Below are 12,216 nucleotides of genomic sequence, written 5' to 3'. Positions count from 1 at the left end.
CATGGGTGTTTATGCCTTGAATTTCATGAATGAGCTATTGGCAGCTGAGCCTGGCTCCTCTGCGCTGTGGCCACCCCTGTTTCCTAGAGGAAAACCCAAGGTCAGGTCAGTTTTTGTGGAAACTGAAGACTTTGCTTTATAAATGCCATTGGATAATGGTAATGAGTTTTATCCACAGATTCTAGTTAATTGAATTCGTTTTCACTGGTCTTTTAGTGAAAAAAAGAAAAACAAAAAACAGAAAACAAATTTCATTTATAAACAGCTTCCGATCTAATCTCAGAACTCCTCTGTACCACGTTTACTCCGTGGACTGATTCTTGTAGCAGCCCAGTTAAATACAGTGCAGATGGCGTGTGTGTGAGCGGAGTCATTCTGTTACAGTCAAGAAAGTTATTTTTAGAAGTGGATTTTTTTCCTCCTTTTGGCAAGACACAGTTTTAAAAAGTGAATTTGGGGTTATTGCTAGGCTAATGCTAGGGGCCCTCGCTGTGGTGGTGGTGTTGCGCACCGTGAGTCGGACCTCACACCAGCACCCCTGGCACGGTGTGCATGCGGGAGCAGTTTGGTCCGTGGTGGACAGGAAGTCTCAGACAGGAGAGCCGTGCACACAGTCCTAGAGTGTGAGGGGTAGTCAGTGTCCAGGCCCGCATCAGCTTCTGGTTGGATTATCCCCCAGGGCCTCAGGAAGACCTGACTTTATCACAGTCTCGCTTGTTCCAGGCACACGGCCACCTGAGTGGCACCTGGCACCTTCGGGGGCCGTGGTTCCCATCAGCCGAACGGGGCGCTCCCAGTGAGGGTCCCTCGTCCTGGCTCCTCCACACCACAGTCTTCGTCCCTTTCTGGCAGGGTCTCTGTTGTGTGAGCAGGAACAGCTGCCCTTAACCTCCAAGGCGCTGGTAGTCTCTGAGCCTTTGTGAACTCCTGGTGTGGCAGGTAGGTTTTCAGCTTCCATAGTTTAATCACTGAAGACGAGAAATTGTAGAAAGAATTCGGAAGATTTTACTTAACATGGCGTGGCCGTAGGGTTCACGGCAGGTGCCGGGTGGCACCTCTCGCCCTGGGGCTTCTGGTGAGGCCTGGCTCCACCCCCCAGGCCACGCCCTCTGCCCTCCCTGGGCCTTTGCTCTGCTGACTGGCCTCTCCTTCTGTCTTCTATTCCCGTTCATCCTTTGTCTTAAACTTGGTCTCTTGGACTGGCTCTGTCCCCCCGTGGGTAGAGTCCAGTGTCCCCCCGTGGGTAGAGTCCAGTGTCCCTCCCGTGGGTAGAGTCCAGTGTCCCTCCCCTGGAAAAGCCCACGTCCAGCCCGTCGTGGCTGGCCCATCTTGCCCTTCGGAGGGTGCTCTCTGCGGGACTGAGAGCGTCTCTGGGTCTGCGCTGCCCCTCACCTTCGGCCCCATAGCGCAGTCGCGCCTGCCTGGCACGCGGTCGCCAAAGCAAAGGTTAGGGAACACTCGGCTGCCGGCCCCACCGAGCACTGGGTCCCGCGCTGCGTTCGCTCCCCTTCTGAGCCCGTGGCACGCCATTGGTTTGTCTTTGTTAAGAAACAGTACCTCTCACATGCGGGACTTCTTCCCAAGAGACCTGCGGGCCTCACTCTGGCACCCGGCTTGGTCGTTGGGGAGTGCGGCCCAAGGCAGGCTTTCACGGGGGGTACCTTGGTGGGAGAGCTGCGGGTCCTGCGCGGGGTTTCCACGCTCTTCCTCCTCTGCTAGATGAAGGCCTGCCTAGGGGGAGAGACGGAGCTTCTCCCCGTTTGCTTTCAGCGCCCATCACTCTGCTGACCTGACTAGAGCCTGCTTGACTGGGCAGAGTGGTTGTGTAGGTGCGGCCCTTGGGGGGACACCCCCTTTGCAGAGCCCCCTGTGCCTCTGCCACCTCTCCCTGGAGCTCCCAGCAGAGCCAGAGAGGCAGCTGTGGCATGTGGTCTGCCCTGGGCCATCCTCTGGGTAGCTGGTGACTTGTAACTTAACCGCTGTGGCTCGTAGCCTCTGATGCACCAGCCAGAGTCATGGAAGCCAGAGCTCCCGTACACCCGTGGGCGTGGGTGATCGTGGAATAGTCTGGGATTCATGTGTTTAGCTCCTGGCCTGAAAAGCAAAGCTAGGACCCTTCCACTTACAGCATCAAAGCAAAGAGCAGAGGGTAGAGCAGAGGCGGCAGAGAAGGAGGGTGTGGGAGAGAGGGCTCTGTGCCCGTCCCGTTTCTGCCTCGTCCACTGGGAAGGCAAACACCACGCCATTTCCTGTCTCTGTCGGCTCCTACCTGGGGCCTCGTTCCTGTGGAGTTGAATGCATGTGTTTGTTTTTGTGAAGCTCCTAAGTGTGTCTCAGATTTTCTGAGCCTGAAATGTGATACGCCGAAGCTCCTGGGAGACTTCCAACTCGATGTTTACATCTGAATGTGGGGACGGGTTCCGGTTGAGCAGCAGGACTCCCCAAGGGTGGCAGGCCAGAGAAATGTCCTTCTAGAACTGGCCTTCTAGACTGTTCTTGCTGGAGGAGGTCTTCGCCACTCACACTGGGCTCGTGTTGTATGGGAGAGGTGGGTCTCTCTGCCTAACTCTGGGCTCTGGAAGGCTGGGAAGGGTCCTTGTTGGTAGCCCTCAGCAGCTGGCTTACAGCAGTGCCCAGCAAACGCTTGGGAAGTGCTTCGTGGTGGCGACTGGGGTTTTGTGGAGCTCGTCTACGACATGTGATTTTATCTCTGAGTTTTCTGTATTTTAATCTGAGGCCGTGTCGTCTTGCTGGAGCACTGTCTGACATTTAACCAGTAGAATATGAGTAAAGAAATAACAGTATTTTAGCATTTCTGCAGGAGGTTTTCTGATTCTGAGTTGAATCTTTGACTTTATCCTTTGATCTTGTGCCTGGTTCTCAAATAACGTTCTTCTGAGCAGTTTGCAAGTAGTGTTTTAAAGGATAGCAGGTGCCAGACCACAGACCCACAGAGGAGAGAATCCCCAAAGACGAGGGCCTTGATGTGTCGGTTCATGAAATGCAAGCCCGCTCGGAGGGAGCCCAGGGCAGGAAGCTGCCGGCCGACCTGGGAGGGAGCGCAGGGTGGGCCAGGATTGTGGGGACACACACTGACCCCCGTCGGAACCACCGTGCCTCTCACTGGGTAACTCCTGAACACAGGCTTCTGTGGTCACCGTTTACTGGAGGGACTTGGGACAGACGCAGCCGTGCTGCCCAGAAGTAGTGCTGACAGAGGGACCGAAGGACCTATTTCCTGCCAAGGAGCGGGAAATTCCCTGCTTTGGTCGTGGTGATGGTCCGTCTTTGGGAAGAACGTAGCCTAAGTCACTTAACAGAAAATAAATGAAGTGGAGGTTCAGGGAAGTCCCACCAACTGGTGACATGTTAAGAGCCCAGATTGTTAGGGTAAAATAAAGCTTCTCCATGACTGTTGGGGGTGGCATTCAATTACTTTTTTTGGGGAAGAGGTCCTTAACCTGCGGAAGGTAAGGTGCACTCCCATGGTGAAACCTGCGGTCTGATGGGTACACCCTGGGTGCGGGAACTGGCCACACTGTCAGATGACAGGGCTGATGAGCTCCACTCACCAGGCTTCTTACCAGAGTCCGCACCTGCCTCAGAACAGAGGGTTTTGTGGACTTGCTAAGGGCAGGTTAGGAGTGGCGTCCGCCTGGCCACGATCTGTGCTCTGTGTGACAGGTGGTTCCGGGTGGGGCGTTGGGGACAGAGGGGCGCACAGCTGCCTGCATGTGTCCTTGGCCGCCGGCACCCATCGGGAAGCCCACTCACCCGTTCCCCAGAGAGGAGTGCAGGTGCCTGGGTGGGGCTCCGAGGGCCAGGGGCTTGCGGCTTCCCCACGGAGCGTGGGGAGCTTGAGCTTGCTGGAAAGTTAGCCACCAGGCTGGGGAGTAGCCTGGAATTGCAGGCTTTTGGGAGAACGTTTTACACACCCAGGCAACTCCTGATCCTGAGTCCACAGAATGAACGGTGCTGCGGGCCTCTTGTCTTGGGGGGTGGTTGCAGTGGACGTGCGTCCAAGCACAGCGCTCACACGGCTGGTTCGCTCCCCTGGCCCCGGGTGAGCACGCGTGTGGCTCCGACGGTCCCTCTCACTGACAGCAGGAGAGTCGCCGGAAGCTGGAGCTGTAAAGCTCACCAGTAGAAATTCAAAATCAGTCTGTGCCATCGACTCTCCAGATCACGTCTTTATCTTGCCAACTTGAAATGCGTTCTCATTCTGCCCACGGCTCTTGCCCAGCCTCAGCCAACTGCAGCCCTTAGGCCAGAGCTGGCCTGTCAGCGATCTTTGAACGGCCTGTGAGCTCGGGACAAGGTTTACATTTTTAACCGGTAAGGAGAAAAATCCGCGAAGAGTCTTCTTTCAGGATGTGTGGACATGCTGTCAGGTCCCTAAAGTTCACACTGCAACAGCAGAGTTGAGAGCTGGGACAGACACCACACGGCCCCCAAAGACCAGAAGTAAGTCCCCGTGGCCCTTCGCAGAAAAGCCTGCTGGCCCCCAGCTTACTCGAGCAGGCAGGTGTGCAGGCTTTTCTGGGAGCTGGGAAGTCCCTGGGCAGGGCATGTCCTCAGCACAGAGACCATCCCACTGGCCTTCGTGCTGGCCTAGAGCCCACTCGGGTGAGAACAGCAAAAATACCTTCCAGAAATAGGGTGCTTTCGTTTGGGTTTGGGCTTCTTTTTCTTTCTTTTTTCTTAGAGAAATTAGGAGGACTGTCGCTAGGGAAGTGAAGACAAAGATTGGTGTCTTGGCCAAGACCCCTCAGAAGGGCTGGTGAGGGTCCACTGAGCTCTGGAGTCGGCCCACCCATGAGGAAGTCTGGATGTGGGGTCTGGTGACTTGCTCCTTGCTGGGTCCTCTGTCGCCTTCTGGGTGCTGTGTGAATGTCAAATGCTCGGGAAGCTTTACCGCTGAAGACAGTGTTGTCTGCTGCAGCCGGAACACGTGGACCTTGGAGGTGGTGCGGGCGGGCTCCGGTGACAGGCTCCTGTCCAGGGTGGCCTGCCCGAGTTTGGGGCACCTGCCGCGGTCGGGTGATGTCAGGGTTTGTCTCCTCTCCCCAGACAGCCTCCCTCCGGGACGAGTAGAGGCCACACGTGTAGAAGCAAAGGTAGAAATCTTCCATTAAAGGAACTTTATGCCCCTGTTGGTGAACCGTCGCTTTCCAGAGCAAACACTTTAGTATATCGTTCCAATTTTAGTATATGTGCTGCCGGAGCAAACACTTTAAATTCTGGTGATGAGATAAAGTTGCTTCCAGGACATCCTGAGACATCCTGAGATCACGTTTGCTCTAGCACATCAAAGTAAAGCCCACGGAGTGAGGTTTTACTGCTGAAACCACGGAAACAGCCAGAGAAGTACGGCATCGTGGAAATGCGTGTTAGAAGAGTTATCTAGAAAAAATGCGTTTGCTGTTAGACGCTCAAAAAGTTGATGAATGAATGGATAGTAGAAGTAGAATCTGTCGGAACTTCTGGTAGACTTTTGAAGTTGATCTGTAAGCACGGAAGATGGAGACACCCCAGACGGGTTAAGTGAGACAGACATGTCACGTCCAACAGGCGGCAGGCCTGCTCTGACCCTCCGTCTCGGCCGCGCGCCTACACGGGTCTTTGCAGTGCCCGTCCGCCGATGGCCGGCAGAAGGTCATGGAGCGCCTTCTCGGGCAAGGAAGAGAGGATGCTCTCGGGGACCCGGCCGTCCTTCCCAAGTCTGGCGGCTGAGGCCAGTGTCACTTCCTGTGCCTGTGGCCCTGTGCTCCCGGCGACACGGGTCGTACCGTGTGTCCCTGGCGCTGTTCGGAGGACATGAGCTCCGGGGAGCAGGCGCGTTTGTGGAGGAAGAGGAGAGGCCTGTCGTGGCTCGGCTGCGGGCCTGGTGCCCTTCCTGCACTTCCGACCCTCGCCCTTAGATGAGCCCCGCAGCCACCCTCCAGGTTGCTCTGGGAGCAGCGAGCAGTGAGGACATGTTGTCTGGCTCAGGGCAGCAGATGGGATGCCTCACGGGAGTTCTCAGGGGAGATCTCTGGCTCCAGAACGATCCGTGCCCGGCCGGTTGCCCCCCAGCTGACTGGCCCTGGAGGAGAGCAGCAGGCGTCACCTGGCAGAGTTGCAGCACAGAGCACAGCAGGCCAGACCCGGGCCACTGTCCCCTTTGTCGGTGACGCTGCTGGGTGTGCAGCTTGCACGCCTGTCAGCGCTGGCCGGCCGCAGCGGCAACAGCACCAAGCGGCCTCGTGTGGAGCCTGGGCGGGGCCGTGGGTCTGCGCCGACGCACAGGCCAGCCGCACCCAGAGGAGCCTCCTGTGTGTCCAGGTTCACAGTTGTGGGGCTTCGGAATGGAAGAGCTTTGTGCAGCGTTGGGCCTCCGTCCCCCTCTTTGTCCTCTGCTATCCCCACGCCATCCTGATACCTGTCACTGCACTTCTCCCTGGGAACCCCTCCCTGGGACTTCGAGACTGGCCTCTGGCAGGTCACTCGCTCCCAGGGCAGAGGCGAAGGGCTGATGCTCAGAGCTCTCACGCTGGGCCGTGGCCTCGCTGCCTCCTCCGCACGCCTTCTGTGGAGGGACTCCCTACCCTTCTGGAAGGACCCGCACCTGTTCCTCCACACACACATGGGGCAGTTGCCTGCGTGCCGAGGGATGCCTCACCGGTGTCACCAGACCTGCTTCAGGGCCTCTCCCCTTCTTGTGTCTGTGAGCATCCCTTGTCTTCTGCTGGAGGACTCCCGGCCCCTCTCCTGGGGCTCACGCTCTTCCAGACCCGACGCTGGGCTTCACGCACGCTCGTATCTTCTCCAGTGCCCGCACTTTCCCGGAAAGCCCCTCAGCTGGGGTTGTTTGCGTGGAGTGAGGTGTGTCCTCGGCTCCTTGGGGTGGAGGCGGAGTCTCGTAACTTCCGTGGAATCTTTGTCCGTTGTCAGTACTCGGTGCCGACTGCTTGAGACTTTCACCAGTCACCGTCTATGTTCAGACTGAAATGCTTACGGGAGTATTTTGTCTTCATGAATAAGAATCTTCAAATAAAAATTGGTTTTTCTATAGCAGAACCAAATTTCCGGACATGATTTGCGTCTTACCTCTCTTTTTCAGACCCTGTTCCGCAGGTTGGCAGAGGCATACCCTGGGTTGAGGGCGCTGGGTGTCCTGAGATTTCCCAGTCCTGCTCCGTGCCCCTGCTCCCCCTCCTGCTCCCACAGCACCAGCCCCCAGGACGTGGGTGCCGGCTAGAGCTCATGCAGTGCTGGGAGCGCGGGGGCCATCTGTGCTCCTCGTCTTCCTGACCCAGGGCTCCTGTCTCCTCGTTCTGGCTCCGACGCTTCATGCCTGTGGTGGATCTGAGCCCCTGAAGTTCCCCCGGGGCCAGGCTTGGTGGTTTTACTCTGTTGCTCGTGTGCATTGACTGTGGGATGTCTTAGGTGACCGGAGGGCCAGGCAGGAGAATGGTGGAACTATGGCTGGTAGTTCGCGTATTATCCTCCTGTCTTTCTTGCAAAGATTGGTATTTTATCATTTTTTTCAACCTGTTTTTTTCCGACATTTTACACTTGGGAGTAGAATCGCATAATCTCACAGTGGGGGTGGGGGTGGGTCTGACTGGGTGGCCGCAGAGGGGGCCATGCTGCTTTGACGTGCCATGATGGAGACAGGTAGGGGTCGGCCGAGCCCATCTCGGGAGCTGTAGAGTGCTGTGGGATGGCCTGTGGGCTCCGTGGCTCGGTCTGGAGAGGGGCCAGGATAAGGAGTGCGGTCCGTGGTGTGCTTGCCTATGGCAGCAGGAGGCCTCGTGCCCCAGGACACTCCCACGCTGTGCAGTTCCCATGGTGACTTCCTCGGGCACCGGGACTTGCTGTGGTCAGCATTATCATTTTTTTAACCTGTTTTTAATCTGGTTTTAAACCTGGCTGGGCTTGTCTGCTTTGCTCTGCTCTCGTGTACGTTCTGGAAGCCACAGAAAACAGGTGGTCTTTCTTGTTTGCCGCGTGTGATGGTCAGTTCTGAACCTCGGGTGTGTGTTGGGAGGGTAGCACATGGGAATGGGCGGCACTGTGCCGCTTGGAGCTCCGAGCCCCAGACCCGCTGGCACGGCACTCCTGGGATTGCAGCACGGCAGCTCAGCCTGGAGGGGAGCATGTCTTTCTGCAGGTCGTGTGCCAGACCCTGTGCCCGAGAGTCATGGGGCCGTGAGCACCCGCGTCCTGCTTCTCTGTGCAGGCGTCTGTCCGCGTCCAGAGGGCATCTCCCGCACAGTGATGGGACACGAATGTGGCCCTGGGTATGAAGGCACTTGGCCTCTCAAGACAGGCGCCGTGGAAGGGTCCACCCTGCTGTTGTCCCCGGCACAGTGTTGGTTCTTCCTGCGCCTGCCCCTGTGCGTCAGGAGAAATCTAGTCTTGACACAGGGTCATTTGTTTACATGTAAACTCAACAACCTTTTTTTTTTTTTTTTAATTGAACTGTGACTGTCGTTTCGAGTGTATAATCGACACCTGTTCTCAGAGTTCCCGCCGTGTGCGCAGTGAGGGGCCCTGGTGACAGGTGTCCCACACACAGGGACTAGCCTGACACGTTGAACCTCCACTGGGTTTTCAGAGGCTCCTGCGTGGCTCGGGCGGACCCGGCTGTGTCGTTCCTCTACTCCCCAGGGCGCACCAAGTGTCCTGACTGGAGGGCTGAGGACAGCCGGGCGTGAATGGGTCCCACACCAGCCTGTCCGGGCTCACGCGGGTCCCTTGAGGGTTCCTTTGTTTGTGCCTCGCTGCGACCAGGGGACCTGCTAGTGTGTGCAGGCCTGTGGAGCCTGACCTCCGAGTCTGTTCCTGTCCTGTTTGCTGGTGCCCTCCTCGCCCTGTGTGGGCTTCCGCGTGCCCGTGGGGCAGTCGCCCTGGCGAGGCCCTGGCCGCAGCGGAGTTGAGGTTGGCTCGGGCTGCAGCTTGCAACCGTGGTAGTTCTGTTCCGATTTAGTGTCGTTTTGTGGAACTGCCAATAAGCCCCGGTTAGTGGACCTTCTTGGCCTGGGAGGGGCACCATTCCGTGGAGCGGTTGACTGTCCGTATTTCCCGGGCAGCCTTGGAACTGGAACTGGTCTTTCCAGTTTCTGGGTCCCCATCAGAGGCCCCCTCACCTGGGCAGGCGTCTGGCAGGGCCCAGCTCTTCCTCCTGGTTCCGCCAGAGCCCCTGACTGCTCCTAGAACATGTCTCTGTTAATTGATCTGTAAGGCCACACCTGTTAGGCACATGGAACCAGTCTGTGCTCGCTGGGGACTCAGAGCCTGGAGCCAGGCCCAGCCTTCCGCCGTGGCGGTTGGAGCTCTCCAGGTGTCCCCTGTGTCACTTCTCTGGGAAAGGACAGCTGATGTGGGGTTTCTTTGCTGGAAGATACCCTCGGAACTTCAGGTCAGCCCTACAGCCTGAGAACATGCTCTGCTCCCCACGCGCCCCAGTTCGCGTGAAGCTGGGGTTCTCTGTTCCCTGAGTGGCGGGGAATTGGTCTCGGTCATCAGGAGAAGACCCTCCTCCAGCAGCCCGACTCTCCACTTGGTTTTCCATGCATCTCCAGCCAACCTGTTAGAACTTTCTTCCTAGCAGCCTCGTTGAGCAGGAGAGGTATGGTCTGTTCTCTGAAACCTTACATTATAATTCGGAAAGTAAAATCACACAGCAGCCGTGGCTGAGAAGTGCTGTTTCCTGTCTCCCAGAGATGGAGACGTGCAGGGAAACCCCACGGACCTGCCAGTTGCCCCTGACATGAGATCCTCACCGGGACCGCACGCGGCAATTGCTGAATCCGAGAGAACCAGCCAAGCCTCGGGCCCCAGCACCAGCACGACCTGTGCCTCTGTGTGCCATGTGTTCCTTGGTCTCCCAGGGCCTTCTACCCTTGCTTAAAGCCGGGGGGCGGAGGGCGCCTGGGTGGCTCCGTCAGTTGGGTGTTTGATTCTTGGTGTTGGCTCAGGGGGTGGTCTCGGGGTCCTGAGATCGAGACCTCTGTTGGGCTCCGGGCTTGGTGGGGAGTCTGCTCAGGAGTCTCCGTCTCCTCCTTCCAAAAAAAAAAAAAAGAGGGAGTTGGGGGAGGAGGAGAAAGTCATGTTTAGGAAACTGGACTAATGGCCATGCAGTTTCTTGAACCAAAAGTTCCTGAAGCACTGGTGATGTCACCCCGCCCCGTGACCCCAGGGCAGCGCAACTGGGCTTGAGACCAGAGTCTCGTGTTGGTCGTTTCGCCTGCTCTGACGTGTTACGTGTTTGCCCTCGAGGCAGGAGCCGAGAAGGCGGCAGTTAGGCGTGAGATAAGCACGGCGTGATCCGTGCAGCTCACCTGAGCCTGAAGGAGGCAGCCAGCGTATTGAGGAAGTCAGGGGAGCCGGTGGGGCCTGCAGGGGTCCCGTGGCAGCCACTCCCTTAGCCCGAGCTGGACGAATTTCCTCGCTGGGACCACGGGACCTGACAGGGCCCCTGCGGGTGGTGTTCTCAGCTGAGGCAGCGCATTCTGATGTCTTCTAGGGTTGGTTATTTTCCAAGAGCAGACGTCCTAGTTCCTGTCGGTCGGTGCGCAGCGGCCTGCGTCGCTGCCCGAGCTGTCCCTGGACACCTGTGCAGGTGGCACAGCTTGACCTTTCCTCTGCTTTGTTCCCGCAGCACGTGTGACTTCGTATTTCAAGCAGGTAGAGAGCTTTGCTTTTGGAAGACGTGAGTAGGTCATGTTCCAGAGGAAAGTCTGTCTTTGGTCCTCTGTTCTTCAGTTCCCGTGGGCAGGACCCACATGGTTGCAGCGCCTGGGTGGCTCGTTAGTACCAGGCGGGACAGCTGAGCCCCGCAGAAGGTTCACAATGGCCCACGGTCCCATGGCGGGGACGGGGGCCTCCCAGCTCTGGAGCCTGTCCACTGCGTGGCCATTGCTGTGGCAGCTTCCCGCCAGACGGCATTCCCTGTGAGCGCGTCCCACCTGCACAGGTAATGGTCAGCAGGGTCTCCTTCTGGAACGGAAGCTGGCACGAGTGTGCCTGTTCTCACCAGCACGTGCCTCGGCCCGGACGCACTGTGGCCTCCGGCGTGTGTGGACTCGGCTTGCCCTGTGTCACACGGCACGTACCCAGGAAGACCGTGACCGTGTCCTTGTGCATAAGCGTCCTCCCGTGAGGTGGTGTCGACCCCTTGCCCTGGTAAAGACCCTTAGGCTGTCCGTGTATAGGGCAGCAGGAGCCGACAGCCGAGGAAGTATCCTGAAGAGCAGGGTCTGGATTTAAGCAGCGCGCTCACTCACTGAGTCGAGAGCAGAACTCTGACTCTTGTCAGTCCGGGGGTGCAGGGAGAGAAGGGCTTTCGTCCCAGGAGGCTGGGCTCGGCGGGAGTGTGACTGCCGAGCTGCAGCCCCCTGGGCTGGGAGGACACTCCTGTCCCCTCTTCCGCCTCCTCCAGGCCTTAGCCCCTAGCCTGGAAGGTAACGGGTCTGAGCTGATACTGGGGTAAGGACAGGAGTGCCTCAGAAGGGAGCAGAGACATTGGCTGGGTTCGTTGTGCGGCTTAGAGACTGAAGAGGTGGCTCTGGTCACAGCTGGGACTCCCCCGCGTGTGTGTGTGTGTGAGGAGGGCTTCGGCAGCAAAGTGACAGGCACCCCTCCAGGGGCCACATAGGCCAGCCCAAATAGGTCACAGGTAGGGACAGAGTGAGTCTGGCAAGGGGCCCAGCACAGGGGTGTGGGGGCTGCTGCTGGCGGGACGGAAGGTGAGGTGTGCTCAGGGAATGCCTACAGGCCGAGATGGACGACCCAGGTGTGGGGACCCTGTTCTCCTGGTTTGGGTGTCAGAGGTGAGACGGCAAGAGCTCAGTGTGGGGAGGGTCCCACGTGCGATGTGTGTGCACACAGTGGCACCTGCAAGTCTGAAGCTTGTGGAGAGTTAGCGCTGGAGGTGAGTTTGGGAAGCGTGAGCCCATTGGGATGTATCAACAGGGAGAAGAAAGAGGCGTAGCAAAAGGATGTCAGCGAGGGGTCCTGCAAACACCTGAAGGGCGGGTGAGAGCTCGGAGACAAGATGGGTGTGCGGGGGGGGCAGAGCGCCCAGGCACAGGGCCGTCCGGAGGAGGCTTGAGGACGTGTGCTGGACTTGACCCTGGAACGGCTTCTGAAGAGTGGGGGCGGGGGCGGGGGGGGTAGGTGCCGGGGCTGGAGAGAGTGACACTCCCTTGGGGGCTGTGGAGGAGGAGG

The 12,216-nt window shown here is 58.0% G+C and overlaps 1 protein-coding gene across 1 annotated transcript in view; it reads left to right on the top strand.

Moving 5' to 3' along the window:
• Window positions 1-12,216, top strand: part of FAM120B (family with sequence similarity 120B) — a 77,829-nt gene that overhangs the window by 30,439 nt on the left and 35,174 nt on the right.

This window comes from Mustela erminea, chromosome 4 (genome assembly GCF_009829155.1).
Source record: "Mustela erminea isolate mMusErm1 chromosome 4, mMusErm1.Pri, whole genome shotgun sequence".
In the NCBI taxonomy this organism is placed as follows: domain Eukaryota; kingdom Metazoa; phylum Chordata; class Mammalia; order Carnivora; family Mustelidae; genus Mustela; species Mustela erminea.
This window is presented reverse-complemented; position numbering and strand designations above follow the sequence as displayed.